A 14,436-nucleotide genomic window follows, 5' to 3' on the forward strand; every position below is an offset into this window, starting at 1 on the left:
GCACCTGACAATGAAAAAAGCCCCGGGAGAGGTCCCACACCCTGGTGGGGGGCCGAGTCATTCGTTATGTTCCAAGAAGGTAGCTAAGAAACTTGCCCCTGGGCTGAACCCTTGGGGGGCCGAGTCAGCCGTTATGTTTCAGGAAGGTAGCTAGGAAACTTGCCCCCGGGCTAAACCCTTGCCATATTAGAATCCACCAATTATATCCCTGTAACCATGCATCTGCTTCTGTATGCTTGCTTCTGCTCCCCAAAATCCTATAAAAGCCCATCCTTGGTTCCGTGGGGCGCGCCAGTCCCCCGAGTGACTGTAGCGCCCGCAGGTGCCTGTGCCTGTGTATCCCGACAATAAACCAAATCCTCTTGCTGATTGCATCCTGTGGTGTCTCGGTCTGGTCTTTGGAGTTAGAGGGTCTCCATCCCGAGGGAAAGTTCTCCCTGAGAGCTTTTCATTTGGTGCGTTGGCCGGGAAAGGAGATCCTCCACCCAGGGACCACCGACCACCCACTGGGAGGTAAGCCGGCCGGCGTCTGTCTGTCTGTCTGATTTTGTCTCGTTCTGCCTTATTCTGTCTGTTCTGTGAGCGCTCAGCCAGGTCTGTTCTGTGAGCGCTCAGCCAGGTTCTGTGAGCGCTCAGCCAGGTCTGTTCTGTGAGCGCTCAGCCAGGTCGGTTCTGTGAGCGCTCAGCCAGGTCGGTTCTGTGAGCGCTCAGCCAGGTCTGTTCTGTGAGCGCTCAGCCAGGTTCTGTGAGCGCTCAGCCAGGTTGTTTGGAATTTGGGCGGGACGAAGAAGGAGCTGACGAGCTCGGACTTCTCGCCCCGCAGCCCTGGAAGACGTTCCAAGGGTGTTAGGGGCCCGACTTTTCGGGGCCCAATCTGGGAGAGGAGAAAGATCCGGACTAACGGCACCTCTGTCTGTATTTTTGGCTTTCAGAGGGCCCCGGACCTTTGCCACCTCCATCTGACTTTTTGCTTTCAGTTTGGTACCAAAGCCGTGCAGCACGCCTGTCTGTTGTTTGTTTGACTGTTGGTGTTGTTTGTTTTCTCTGTGTCCTAATCTTCCTTAGAACTAACATGGGACAGTCCCTAACAATGCCCCTAAGTCTCACTCTTGATCATTAGAAAGACGTCCACGACCGGACACACAACCAGTCCGTCGAGGTTAAAAAAAAAAAAAAAAGGAAAATGACAGACTCTCTGCACATCCGAGTGGCCCACTTTCGGAGCGGGATGGCCAGTGAATGGCACATTTAATAAGATCATTATTTTACAGGTTAAAGATCGGGCCGTCCACGGACATCCTGACCAGGTTTCTTATAGTATCACTTGAGAGAGTCTCGCCTTAAACCCCCCCCCTGGGCGGAACCCTTCGTGGACCCGAATTGGCCTCCCCTCAACCCCCAGCCTGTCCCCTCGGCCCCGCCCGGTCTGCCGGCCACGTCTTCCTCTCTCTACCTTTGTGAAATCAGAGCCTTCTAAGAAACCTGTCCTCCCGGCAGACCCAAACTCCCCTCTCATAGATCTTCTCTCTGACAGGCCCGGCTGAAACGGAGGAGGCAGAGCCGCCGGCCAGATCAGTTGCCGGGCCACAGTCTGATAAGGGTTTCTCCCCTGCCGAAGGGAGATTGCGCAATAAGCACGAGGTGGTGCCAGATACAACCTCCCAGGCTTTCCCACTTAGACAGGGAACCGGTGGCCAGACCCAATACTGGCCGTTTTCAGCAGCTGACATTTACAATTGGAAACAACACAACCCTTCTTTCTCCAAAGATCCGATGGCACTCACCGACCTAATAGAATCTGTTTTACTTACCCACCAGCCTACTTGGGATGACTGCCAACAGCTCTTACAGGCCCTCTTAACCTCAGAAAAAAAAACAAGGAGTGTTCCTAGAGGCCAGAAAGCATGTTCTGGGAGATGATGGGCGTCCCACCCAGCTGCCTGAGGACCAAACTGGGATTTTAATACAGCTGAAGGTAAGGGACACCTACGCCTTTATCGCCAGTTGCTTCTAGCGGGTCTCCGAGGGGCTATACGACGCCCTACTAATTTGGCTCAGGTAAAACAGGTATTACAGGAAGCAGGGGAAACTCCCTCCGCCTTTCTAGAGAGACTTAAGGAGGCCTACCGTATGTACACTCCCTATGACCCAGATGACCCAGGACAAATGACGAGTGTCTCTATGTCCTTCATCTGGCAGGCTGCTCCAGATATCAGGACTAAGTTACAGAGGTTAGAAAATTTGCAGGGCTATACATTACAGGATTTACTTAAAAAAGCTGAAAAGATTTTTAATAAGAGAGAGAATTGAGTTGAATCTTGGCCGCCATAGTTCAGGGCCAAGAAAGGAAGGGAGATAGGGGGGAGCTCGAAAGGGGCTAAAGCTGGATAAAGATCAATGTGCCTATTACAAAGAGAAAGGGCACTGGGCCAGAGAGTGCCCCAAGAAGCCTGGCGGACCCCGAAAGCCTCGACCACAAACCTCCCTCTTGAAGATTAGGGAGGTCAGGGCCAGGAGCCCCCCCTGAGCCCAGGGTAACGCTTAAAGTTGGGGGGCAGCCGGTTACTTTCCTGGTAGACACAGGAGCCCAGCATTCAGTCCTCACCCAAGCTTCAGGACAACTCAGCGACCGGACGGCCTGGGTACAAAGAGCTACTGGTGAGAAACAATACCCATGGACTACGGACCGCCGGGTTCAGCTGGCTACTGGTAAGGTGACCCATTCCTTCTTACATGTTCCAGACTGCCCGTACCCTCTGCTGGGCCGTGATCTGCTCACCAAACTAAAAGCACAAATTCATTTTGAGGAAGGAGGGGCCCAAATAACTGGCCCCCACGGAACTCCCCTTCAAGTTCTAACCCTATGAACCGGGACAGGACACTGGCTTGGGCAGAGACTGGTGGGATGGGGTTGGCGCTCCAACAGCCCCCATACAACTCCAGTCTCCATAAAACAATACCCCCTGTCACATGAAGCTTATCAAGGTATAAGGCCTCACATTACGAGGCTTCTAGATCAAGGCATCCTAATCCCCTGCCGGTCGCCTTGGAATACGCCTCTTCTGCCTGTTAAGAAACCCGGCACTGGAGATTATAGGCCAGTACAAGACTTGAGAAAGGTCAACAAGAGGATAGAAGATATTCATCCGACTGTTCCAAACCCTTACAATTTGCTCAGTAACTGTTCATCGATGAGAAACAGGGGTATGCTAAAGGGGTCCTAACACAAAGGTTGGGACTCTGAAAACGCCCTGTGGCCTACCTGTCTAAGAAATTGGACCCTGTGGCCTCCGGCTGGCCACCGTGCCTAAAGATGGTGGCTGCTATTGCTGTCCTGATCAAGGACGCTGGAAAATTGACTTTGGGACAGCCACTCACCATCCTAGCACCCCACGCAGTGGAGGCCTTGGTAAAGCAGCCCCCAGACCGCTGGCTCTCTAATTCTCACACCAAGCCTTGTTACTGGATGCAGAACGGGTTCAGTTTGGGCCCGTAGTCGCCCTCAATCCTGCCACCTTGCTTCCTCTACCAGAGGAGGCAAAACAGCATGACTGCCTACAAATCCTCGCAGAAGTACATGGAACCAGGCCGGACCTATCGGACCAGCCTCTTCAGAATGCTGACCACACATGGTACACGGATGACAACAGCTTCTTGGCAGAGGGAGAGTGAAAGGCTGGAGCTGCGGTCACTACGGAGGACAAAGTGATTTGGGCGAAAGCCCTGCCTGCTGGTACCTCCGCACAACGGGCTGAACTCATCGCCTTGACTCAGGTGTTCAAGATGACAAAAGGTAAGAGGCTAAATATATATACAGACAGCCGTTATGCCTTTGCCACGGCACACATCCACGGGGAGATCTACTGGAGGCGGGGGCTGCTCACATCTGAAGATAAAGATATTAAAAATAAGGCTAAAATTCTGGCCCTCTTAGAAGCCCTATTCTTGCCCAAAAGACTGAGTATTATATATTGTCCAGGACACCAGAAAGGGCACAACCCAGAGGCACGAAGAAACCGGCTGGCCGATGCCACGGCGCGAGAAGCGGCCATGAGCAAACAAATCTTGCCCTTAAATAGCCCAGACCAACCCACGCCCCCACCAGTGGGACAAACCAGTTGGGTTTATGCCCATGAGGACATAGAGCTCCTAGAAAAAAATGGGGGCCATCTACCACCCTCAACTAAAACAGTGGGTCTACTTTTAAATTGATCTCCTTTTTACATAAATTAACCCATTTGGGGTTTAAGAAGATGAAAACCTTACTAGATCGGGAAGAGATAAATCTGTGTTTTTTGAATCGGGACTGAGAGTTGCAAAGCGTGCGCTCAGGTTAACCCGGGAAGGACCAGGATTGGACAAGGAGTTCGTCCTAGGGGACACCGTCCCGACATCCATTGGGAAATTGATTTTACTGAAATTAAACCAGGTATATATGGATACAAGTATCTCCTAGTGTTTGTAGACACCTTCTCAAGATGGGTCGAAGCCTTCCCCACAAAGCACGAGACTACAAAAATGGTCACCAAGAAGCTCCTCGAGGAAATCTTTCCCAGGTATGACATGCCTCAAGCGTTGGGGTCGGACAACGGGCCCGCTTTCGTCTCCCAAGTAAGTCAGTTGGTGGCCAAATTGCTGGGGATTGATTGGAAATTACATTGTGCCTATAGACCCCAGAGTTCAGGTCAGGTAGAACGCATGAATAGAACAATTAAGGAGACTTTATCCAAACTTACGCTTACAACTGGCTCAAAGGATTGGATGGCCCTCCTTCCCCTAGTTCTATATCGGGCCCGGAATACCCCGGGCCCCCATGGTCTAACTCCTTTTGAAATAATGTATGGAACACCACCCCCATTTGTCCATTTCTTTGATTCAAACATTGCTGATTTTGCTGACAGCCCTTCTCTGAGGGCCCATTTACAGGCCCTACAGATTGTGCAGAGAGACGTCTGGAGACCTTTGGCCGCTGCTTACCAGGACAAGCTTGAACATCCGGTGGTGCCACACCCGTTCCAGATTGGAGACACCGTGTGGGCGCACAGACACCAGACCAAGAATCTCGAGCCACGGTGAAAAGGACCCTACACCGTCCTCCTGACTACCCCGACCGCCCTAAAGGTAGACGGAGTCGCGGCTTAGATCCACGCACCACACGTCAAGGCAGTCCGGTCTGAGGAATTGACTAATCACAACACTACACCCCAGACATGGAGAGTTCAGCGCACTCCAAACCCCTTAAAGTTAAAACTCCTACGTGGCTCCTCCTAGTCCTTTTGTGGCCTAGAGTCAGTGGGGGAATAAGCCCCCACCAGACAGAAATTTCTTGACCAAGTCGAGTGAAAGATTTCACTCAAAGTTAACAAAAAAAAATGGGGGAATTAAAGACCCCAGCTTAGCAGCAGTAACGCCATTTTGCAAGGCTGTACTTAAGATGACTGGTTCAGGGAAAGGTTAGAACACTGAGTACACAGCGGCTGCCAAGCAGGATGTGTTTGGTTGAAGGCCTGGCAACAGGACGACTTCGGTTGAGCACCTGACAATGAAAAAAGCCCCGGGAGAGGTCCCACACCCTGGTGGGGGGCCGAGTCATTCTTTATGTTCCAAGAAGGTAGCTAAGAAACTTGCCCCTGGGCTGAACCCTTGGGGGGCCGAGTCAGCCGTTATGTTTCAGGAAGGTAGCTAGGAAACTTGCCCCCGGGCTAAACCCTTGCCATATTAGAATCCACCAATTATATCCCTGTAACCATGCATCTGCTTCTGTATGCTTGCTTCTGCTCCCCAAAATCCTATAAAAGCCCATCCTTGGTTCCGTGGGGCGCGCCAGTCCCCCGAGTGACTGTAGCGCCCGCAGGTGCCTGTGCCTGTGTATCCCGACAATAAACCAAATCCTCTTGCTGATTGCATCCTGTGGTGTCTCGGTCTGGTCTTTGGAGTTAGAGGGTCTCCATCCCGAGGAAAAGTTCTCCCTGAGAGCTTTTCAGCCACATAACTAGACAAATGTCAGTTCAAAAGTTGCGATTATTGAGTGTACTTTTTTCATCTCAGTTACTTTATGTATTTTTCATTTATTTAAATTTCCATACATGTATACAGTAAAATATGGTCATATCCACCCTAACATCTGTCCTCCAACTTCTAAAAGATCCCTCTCAGAATTCCCCGATTGACTTTATAGCCCTGGTTGGTCTGGGACTTGCTGTGTAAATCAGATTAGCCTAGAACTCACAGAGGTCCACCTGAATCTGATCCTGGGCTTAAAAGTCAGCACCACTAAACCATTCCTCTGTGTGTGTGTGTGTGTGTGTGTGTGTGTGTGTGTGTGTGTGTGTGTGTGTGTACGGAAATATACATACACACATTTTTTGTATCCCAGTAAGCCCTATTAGTGCTAGTCATACATGCATACTGTGTGTACAGACATTCACTGCATTATCAGAGTCCTACCAGTCGCTTGTCCCCAAGGAAGAGTGAATTTCTATCAGCTGTTGTTAACTGCAGCTCCTCATTTGATGCATGGGCTTATAAGTTCTTCTCCCACCCATGCACGATGTGCAAACAAATGACACAGCCACCTCTGTCACTTTACTCGGTTAACATATACTAATAAAATGTTATGGTATTTTCAAATTTATATGTATATGTATTGTATATGTATAATGACACATTGTATATACTTGTAATGGCTATTCTTGGTTGTGAACTTGACTATATGTGGAATGAACTTCAATCCAGAATTGGAAAGCTCACCTTTGATCCTGATTTGAGGCTGGGAGACACAAATTTCTGAACTGAATCTTGGCATGGAGATCATGAGGCAAAGTGGCTATGAATCTCAGGAGTTTAAGACAAGGAGATCTCTGAGTTCAAGGTCACCTAGGACAAAGCAAGTCCCAGTTCCAGCTGTAGTGGTACACACCTTTAATCTGGGACATACCTTCTGCTGGAGATTTATATAAGGACATTGGAAGAAGGAAGAGTCTCTCTTTCGTCTGCCTGCCTGATTTGTAGGACTGAGCCACTGCTAGATCCTTGGACTCCTATTCATACCTGCTGCTGATCATTGTTGGGGAGTTGGACTATAGACTGCAAGTCATCAACCAATTGTCTTACTGTACAGAGATTTCCCATAAGTTCTGTGTCTCTAAAGAACCCTGTATAAGACAATTCTCTTTTATAATATATAATTTCTATTGATAGATAATGTAATTTATTATTTTATTCATAATATTATTATATTCATCCCTATGTTTATATGTAAACAAAACACAGGTTGTATGCCTATGAAACAGTAACACACTGCATACTTCATGACTGCTGTTTTTTCCCTACTCCCTACTGCAGGGGAGAAAATGGACCATTCTCATCAATGAAAAAGGTAAAATAAATTGTTAACTATTGGCTGAAACACAGATGGTTTGCACATAAAATTACATCTTCTTGATTGCTACTTTAGAAATTTTTCTTCATTTCCTGAAGTCACTTTTTATGATACTTACTATATCAAATACTATCTCATAGTTTTTAAGGTAAGTTATTTTTATTGTTGGTACAAAAGTATACACATAGTGTTGTGCAACTTCCAGTAATATCCAGGTAGGGCTTCATGCACATGACTGTATGGTTTAATACTTCCCTATGTGATCCAAAGCTCTTTTGTTGTCATATTATGATCTCTAAGCAGAATATTTTTGATCCTGAAATTATATACAATACCTAACTTTTCCTAAAACACTTCATTAGCTTTCCATAGAATGCTATTTAAGTGTGTTTGACTGTTCGGTCCCAGGATATGAATTCCAGTAGAGCACTTTCTGGATAATATTTCCTTACAAAGTGTTGTTAACTGCTTCCTCCAAGAAGTTAATTTCTTGTTTTGAAATTTAAACCTTATGTTTAAATAGAAGATAGAGAAGGCAGATGCTGGATTATTTAGTACCAAGCTGGTTTTCTGTCCTAATATGGGTAAGGGCTGGTCACTTGAGGTGTTTCTCATTCCTTTGGATTTGTAGCTGTTTCAGACTTTATAAATAATCATTTTGAGTATTACAAGTCTATGGGCATTTTCTCACCAAATTGTCCATTTTTACAGGAGTATTTTTCTTACATGTTTGGAACCATAAAATAGAAACTTTCCTAACTAGTCAAGCTACTAGGGTGTATGTGGGCAGGATTTTGCACATTTCCTGCTGTGTGATTTAATTGTGCTGTTCTGACCATTTTTTTGCATAGGCTGCTGGCCAGTATAAACTGGAAATCTATGTTAAGTCATTGTCCAAGGAGGTATTGCAGATGTGGTCAGTATTTGTTTTAAAGGAAACAGTGAAAGGCATTCTTCACTCGAGCTTTGTGAAATACTGTGCAGATGCTTATGGCTGTGGATGCTGTGTGGTGTGAGGAATGCTGCTGTACACTGACTGTGTGGCATGAGGAATGCTGCTATGCACTGACTGTGTGGTGTGAGGAATGCTGCTGTGCATTGACGCTGCCTTTTTTCTGCCTTTTTTCTCCCTACACCTGCATCCTTCTGGTGGCTCAGGTTGGACAACTAGGTGCCCATGACCAACTCCTCATTGTGGATGGATTTAGTCTGGTTGGACTTTCTCAGGAAAGGTATGACTAATTGGTTCCTTTAAAGCCTCAACTGATTGGTTAGTTTTAATGTACTGAAGTGATATATTGCATTTTGAAATTTGAATTCAAAAAGTAGTGATGTAAAAGATCTTTGTGTTTACTCACCTTCCCCAATAATCCTAGTTCTTAGAGCACAGGAATCTCATTTTGTGTTCACTCTTAAGAATGTATATTAGTATAGAGTATTACCTTAAATAATTATATAAATATGTACACATATACTTAGAGCTTGTAAAATGTTTAAATATCTTAATGTTAATGTTATAGAATAGAATATACTTACCTGTTTTATAATTGATTATCATAAGTGATGTAGAGAGGACATAATCTTCTGAAAGCCTGGTTTATTTCCCTAAACAGCAACCAGGCTGAGGAACCTAAGCACAAGTATTCTGAACATAGACTCTACTGTGACAGTGACCGCTGTTTCTTTTTATTTTCTTCCTAGGGCAGCAGAACTCATGACTAGTACCAGTCCCATGGTTACCCTGGAAGTTGCAAATCAAGGCATCCTCTCTCACTGCCTGTCCACCTTTCTTACCCAGCCATTGTCCTCCATGGTGCAGAGAGTTAAGAGCTAGTGACTCAAGCCAGGTTAGCCAACATATAGTGATGCTATATTGAGATATGGCTCCTCTTAAAAGTTATCAAAATCTGGGGCTGGAAAGATGGTTCAGTATTTTACAACACCAGTGTTAGCCCAAAACTGCCCAAAACTCTAATTTCATGGGATTTAAAGCACTCTTCTAAGTTCTCTGGATTCGTGTGCACACATGCTGAGCAAACACTCATACACATAAATTATTTTTATAAAGAGAGCCCCTAAAATTCCCATGTAGTAGCTCCTACCACAGCTCTTGCTCAGCTCTTCAAGGAAGAAGTTAGTTGAGACAGAGTGCATGATGCTGAGAAATACTTCTGGATCATGATTCAGATCAGATCTAATGGTACGGTTTCCTAGATATAGTCACAGTCTGTTAAGTGCAGTATTGTGAACCCTCTTCTGACCCTGACTCAGCTTTGGAACCTGAACACCCTAGCCCTGACCTTGTAGCTACAGTATCAACAACAATATCAGTGTCTGACAGTCTAGAATCCTGTATACTAAAGCGTAGAACAGGAACCAATCCTGGCTAGACCATGTGTTGGCATGTTAAAGCAGAACACCATTTACAAACTCAAAGAGGGACGTGGGTAACAAATGAGTCCCAGGTGAGCAGACAGGAAGACTAAACTGTGAACAGGTGTGGATAATCACACCAGGTGACAGCACCATGTGATGCTGTCATTCTGATGGATAATAATATGTGTGTTATCAAGTGAGAGAAGAGAAGTTGAGTGCTTTTTAAAAAATACTCTAAAAAAGATTACTTTGTTATTTACAAATTATAAGTCAGATTTGAGAAAATAAAAAAGGTCAATTCCTCCCATAGATACATACTATGTAAATGAAAAGTTTTTCTAGACAATATATGTAAAAGCTTTTGAAAATGTTCATATAAAGCTATTTGTGGTGGCATGTGCCTTTAATGCCAGCTCTAAGGATGCAGAAAGAGGCAGATTTCTGTGAGTTTGGGGTCCTCCTGCCTGTGTAGTGAATTTCAGACCAGCCTCAAATACGTAGTGAGACCCTGGGCTATGGTTTCTTCTGATTGCTTGGTTGTTTTTGCTTTTTTAGGCTGGTCAAAGAATGTATATAAAAGATCACCCTATTATACAAGAGCAGTTATTAAATATAAGAATTTTAGATGCATCCTTTGAAGCTCTTCATCTTGGAAAGAACGAGGGAGAGAGAATGAATGAATTGGCTTTGGTTTCAGTTTCAGATCGTTATGGCTCAGGTAAACCCAGAACACAGAGTGAAGTTTTTATGAGTTTTATTTTTCTTGGATATTTTATGTATTTACATTTCAAATGTTACCCACTTCCCATGCTCTCCCAACCCCCTGCCCCTGCTTCTATGAGTATGATCACGCTCCCACCCACCCATTCCCATCTCAGTGCCGATGCTTGCAGCTGAACATTACACTGAATATGGGGACCCCAATGGAGGAGTTAGAGAAAGAACTGAAGGAGCTGAAGGGGTTTGCAACCCCACAGGAAGAACAACAATATCAACCAACCAGACCCCACAGCTACCATGTAGGAAACCATGAACTCATGAGTACACAAGGAGAGATCCATGGCTCCAGCCACTTATGTAGCAGAGGATGGCATTTTCCAGCATCGATAGGTGGAAGAGTAAAGGTTTTGAGCTCTATAATAATTCAGCTCAAAACGGCTCCCCAGAGAGTCCTCAAAAGCCTTGGACAGAGCACAGTCATCCAACAAAGCTGGCTGGTAAAGACAGGCTGATGAAAAACAGAGCAGATCACCTTTTCAGCCCCAATGTGACAAGTAAGAAGAGGCATTCTCTAAGTCACCTTGTCACCCAGATCATTGTTTATACTTTGATCATTGTTTTTTGTGTCCCTTGGCCAGCTAGAATACAGTTTTCATAGAGGTTTCATATTAGTCCAAAATTAGGATTTTATTTGGAAAACCCTTGACCTTATAGATCAAAATGCACTGTAAATGTGTCTTCAAAATGGATCGGATTTCCAAGTTAGTGGAGATCATTTTTACACTTAAAAGAGTGGCTAACAAAGTAGTGAGGATGGAGTATACTGAATAGAGACCCCAACGTCCAAAAGGCTTCAACCTCCAAAAGGCTTCATGTATTTACTCTCATGTCTCTAGCACATATCTCATCTGGTCCTGGAGAAAGTCCTTCTCCTGGTCTGTGGCGTCAGGAGACTTGTAGGGGTGCGTGAAGCCGACTTCTGGTACACCTTTGTCTCTGGCTCAGTGCTAAACATCCTGCCCTCAGTGTATGATGGGTATGCCATGGCTCCTGCATTTAAAGGAATGTTGTTATGTTTATTTTACTTGTCATTTAATGTGACACTTGGGTTTTTAACACTATTTCTAATAGATCAGCCTTCTATCCCTGGAGAGAAGTGTGCATATACCACTAGAACAGCAGCTAACATCTGTCTCCACTGGAGACCTCTGCACTGAGGTCTGAGATGAGCTTGAACACTTTCTTACTTGTGAAATATCTGACTTCTTTGATACAGTTCTCAACAAATTACATTAACTATCATTCCTGAATTTTGGTCATTTAAGTTTATTTCTATTACACTAGTCAAATAAATTAATGAATCGGGGAACATGAGAATTAGTGTAAATGAGTAAATAAGAAAATTTAAGATTTTTTTTTATTGAAAGCATAGGGTCAAAATTACATTTTTTATCATGGCTTTTAAAATATATTCTTTAAAAAACCATTTATTTATTTATTTATTTATTTATTTATTTATTTATTTATTTATTTTATAATCCAATATTAGCCCTTCCTGTCTTGCCAATAACCCCTCATACAAACCCGTCTATCACCTCTTCCTGAGATGGCAAAGCTCCTTTTGGGGTGTCAACCCCCATGATTGCTTTTTTAAAGATTGTAAAACAGATCCCTGAGGACAAAGTTCACCTCTTATGCAGTTATATGAATCTCATTTTTTATTTCTTTACATTTCACAAGAACAGACCCCTCTACATAGTCCTGAAGCTAGGAGCTAAATTGCAGGAGTGACAATGCCACAAACAGCATGCATCAGTGTATAGAAAAATCTTTTTATTCCTTTGTACACACAGGTACAGCTGGTTACTTGGAGAGTGAGCCATAAAGCAGTGTCAGGTCTGGTTATACACCCATTCCTCAGTTTTCTTACCTCCTCTGTGAGAAAGAAACATGCATGAAATTTTGTTAATATCTCTGGTGAGTCTCTGAAGTATTAGATCTTCGTCTTTTCTTTTCTCGGTGTGTTACCCCTTCAATGGAAGAACTTCAGGAAGAGTTTTACCAACTTGAGCTGCATTGAGTAGTGGCCAGCATGGATCTCTAGTGTGACAATGATATGTGGATCCAGAGCTCCTCAGTGGACTCTATGACATCCAGCCAGGAGCACCTGAAATATTCCTCCAAGTCAGTTACCCCTGCTTCCAGTCTACCAAGAGTGGTCCTGGCCATTGGAAAACCCCAGCAGAGGTGCTGCCCACCCCTGTGACTGTCTCCCAGCCCATATGAACAGACCTCCCTCCACCACCTCCTCCACCACAGGTCCACCTACACCAGTGGTTTTGATGGCATTTCAGTGGCTTTGCCCCTCCCACCACCTTCTGCAAACAAGGCAGGATGCCAGTCTGCTCAGGTGGCTGCTGGCTAGCAAAAAAGAAGGAGGAGCAGCAGTGGTGGTCTGAGATATAGAAGGCCTGCCTGGATAAGGAAGCAGAGAGGAAGCACGGGGAGCAGGAGTAGAATCTGGGGCAGATGGACTCTCATTCCCTGATTCCTGCTTCCTTATCTCTTTTGGCCACACCAGCCCAACCAGGAAAACCTTCCACACTGCAGAGGCCCCAAGAAACAGTTACTCTGAAGCTGTAGTCCCCAGCAGCAGCCCCAACTATTGAGTACAGGAACCTGCAGTAGAAAACAATCAGTAAAGAGGAGTTGTCCTGTGGGGATAGTCTGTCTCCAGACCCATGGAAACAAGATACCAGGGAGAAGCTGGAGAAGCAACAGCAAATGCACCTTGTGGACATGCTAAGCAAGGAGATCCATGAGCTGTAAACTAAGGGGGACGGTAGTGCAGAGGAGAGTGACTGCCTGTGGAAGCTTATGCTGGAGTGGCTGTTTTGGAAGAGACTTCAGGCTATATTTCTTGTGTTTCTCCCAGGTTCATTTCTTGAACCTGTTCTTGAAAACTGTTCAAGCAGCCCAACATTTGACATTTTCAAAGTAGAAATTCATAACAACTATGTTTTTGACATTCTGGCCTTAGATAATTCTACAGTGATGTCTATGGTTAAGTGCCAGGCAGTGAGAACCCAGGAGTGACGTTCAGAGGTACACAGGATGACCTGCAGGTGAGGTGCTCCTGGAGCCCAGTGTCCTGAGTGCAGGTCCTCAACCTTACAGCTGCCCACTCCAGCTGTGTCTGGGATGGAGCCAGTGCTACCAACCTAGGAAGCAGCTCAGGGACTGTGCTTAGTATGTTCCCCATTGGTTCAGTTCATGACAAGGTTAATCTGAAGTAACAGCAGGAATTTTAGCCCGCTGGAATTCTGTATCTGAGAAAGTACATGTCTTTAGGAACATCAAGATGCTCACGTCTAACACGTTTCAGCTTTATATGTCACAGATACCATAATAAAGCTGTTTATAACCTTTTTCTGTTTGGGGTAGCTCAAGGGTAGAATGTCCTGACCCTGAGTATTATATCTAATTACCCAGAGAGAGAGAGAGAGAGACAGGAAGGAAGGGAGGAGGAGAGGGAGGGACAGAGAGAGGGAGGGAGAGAGAGAGAACAAGAGAGAGGGAGAGAGAGAGAGAGAGGAACAAAAAGTTTGTAAAAATAAGCAAAACTTAAAAATATATAAATAACTGTATAATTATTAAAAGTCTATATGAGAGTCAATGTTTATCACCCAAAATTGAGGAAGGGGCTTGGAGAAACGAATTATCCGCCTCCAACCTCCAAAAACACACACACTCAATCAACAACACGTCTGATTATACCTGGAAATACCCATATTTTATAGAATGCCATAATGGAAAGTGAGAAGCATCATTTTCGATAAGGGTTGCCAATATGTTCTTTTTCCAAGGTGTGTGCAGCCGTGCCAGTCTTCCTCACCACGGGATGGAAGAGGTCCCTGACCTGTGAGCCTAGAGGTGACCAGGGGATCTTTGCTCCATTC

At 45.2% G+C, this 14,436-nt stretch overlaps 1 long non-coding RNA gene across 1 annotated transcript in view; it reads left to right on the plus strand.

Annotated features, from left to right (window-relative positions):
* LOC103690986 (uncharacterized) overlaps positions 1–13,906 on the plus strand; it is a 46,668-nt gene extending 32,762 nt beyond the window's left edge. The window contains exons 3-8 of the long non-coding RNA XR_010059339.1: positions 1,819–1,975; positions 7,345–7,378; positions 8,540–8,613; positions 9,083–9,228; positions 10,313–10,475; positions 12,520–13,906. This is a non-coding gene — a long non-coding RNA (uncharacterized LOC103690986). The remainder of the gene's footprint in view (positions 1–1,818; positions 1,976–7,344; positions 7,379–8,539; positions 8,614–9,082; positions 9,229–10,312; positions 10,476–12,519) is intronic.
* The last annotated feature ends 530 nt before the right edge of the window (positions 13,907–14,436 follow it).

Source organism: Rattus norvegicus, chromosome 1 (assembly GCF_036323735.1).
Source record: "Rattus norvegicus strain BN/NHsdMcwi chromosome 1, GRCr8, whole genome shotgun sequence".
In the NCBI taxonomy this organism is placed as follows: Eukaryota; Metazoa; Chordata; class Mammalia; order Rodentia; family Muridae; genus Rattus; species Rattus norvegicus.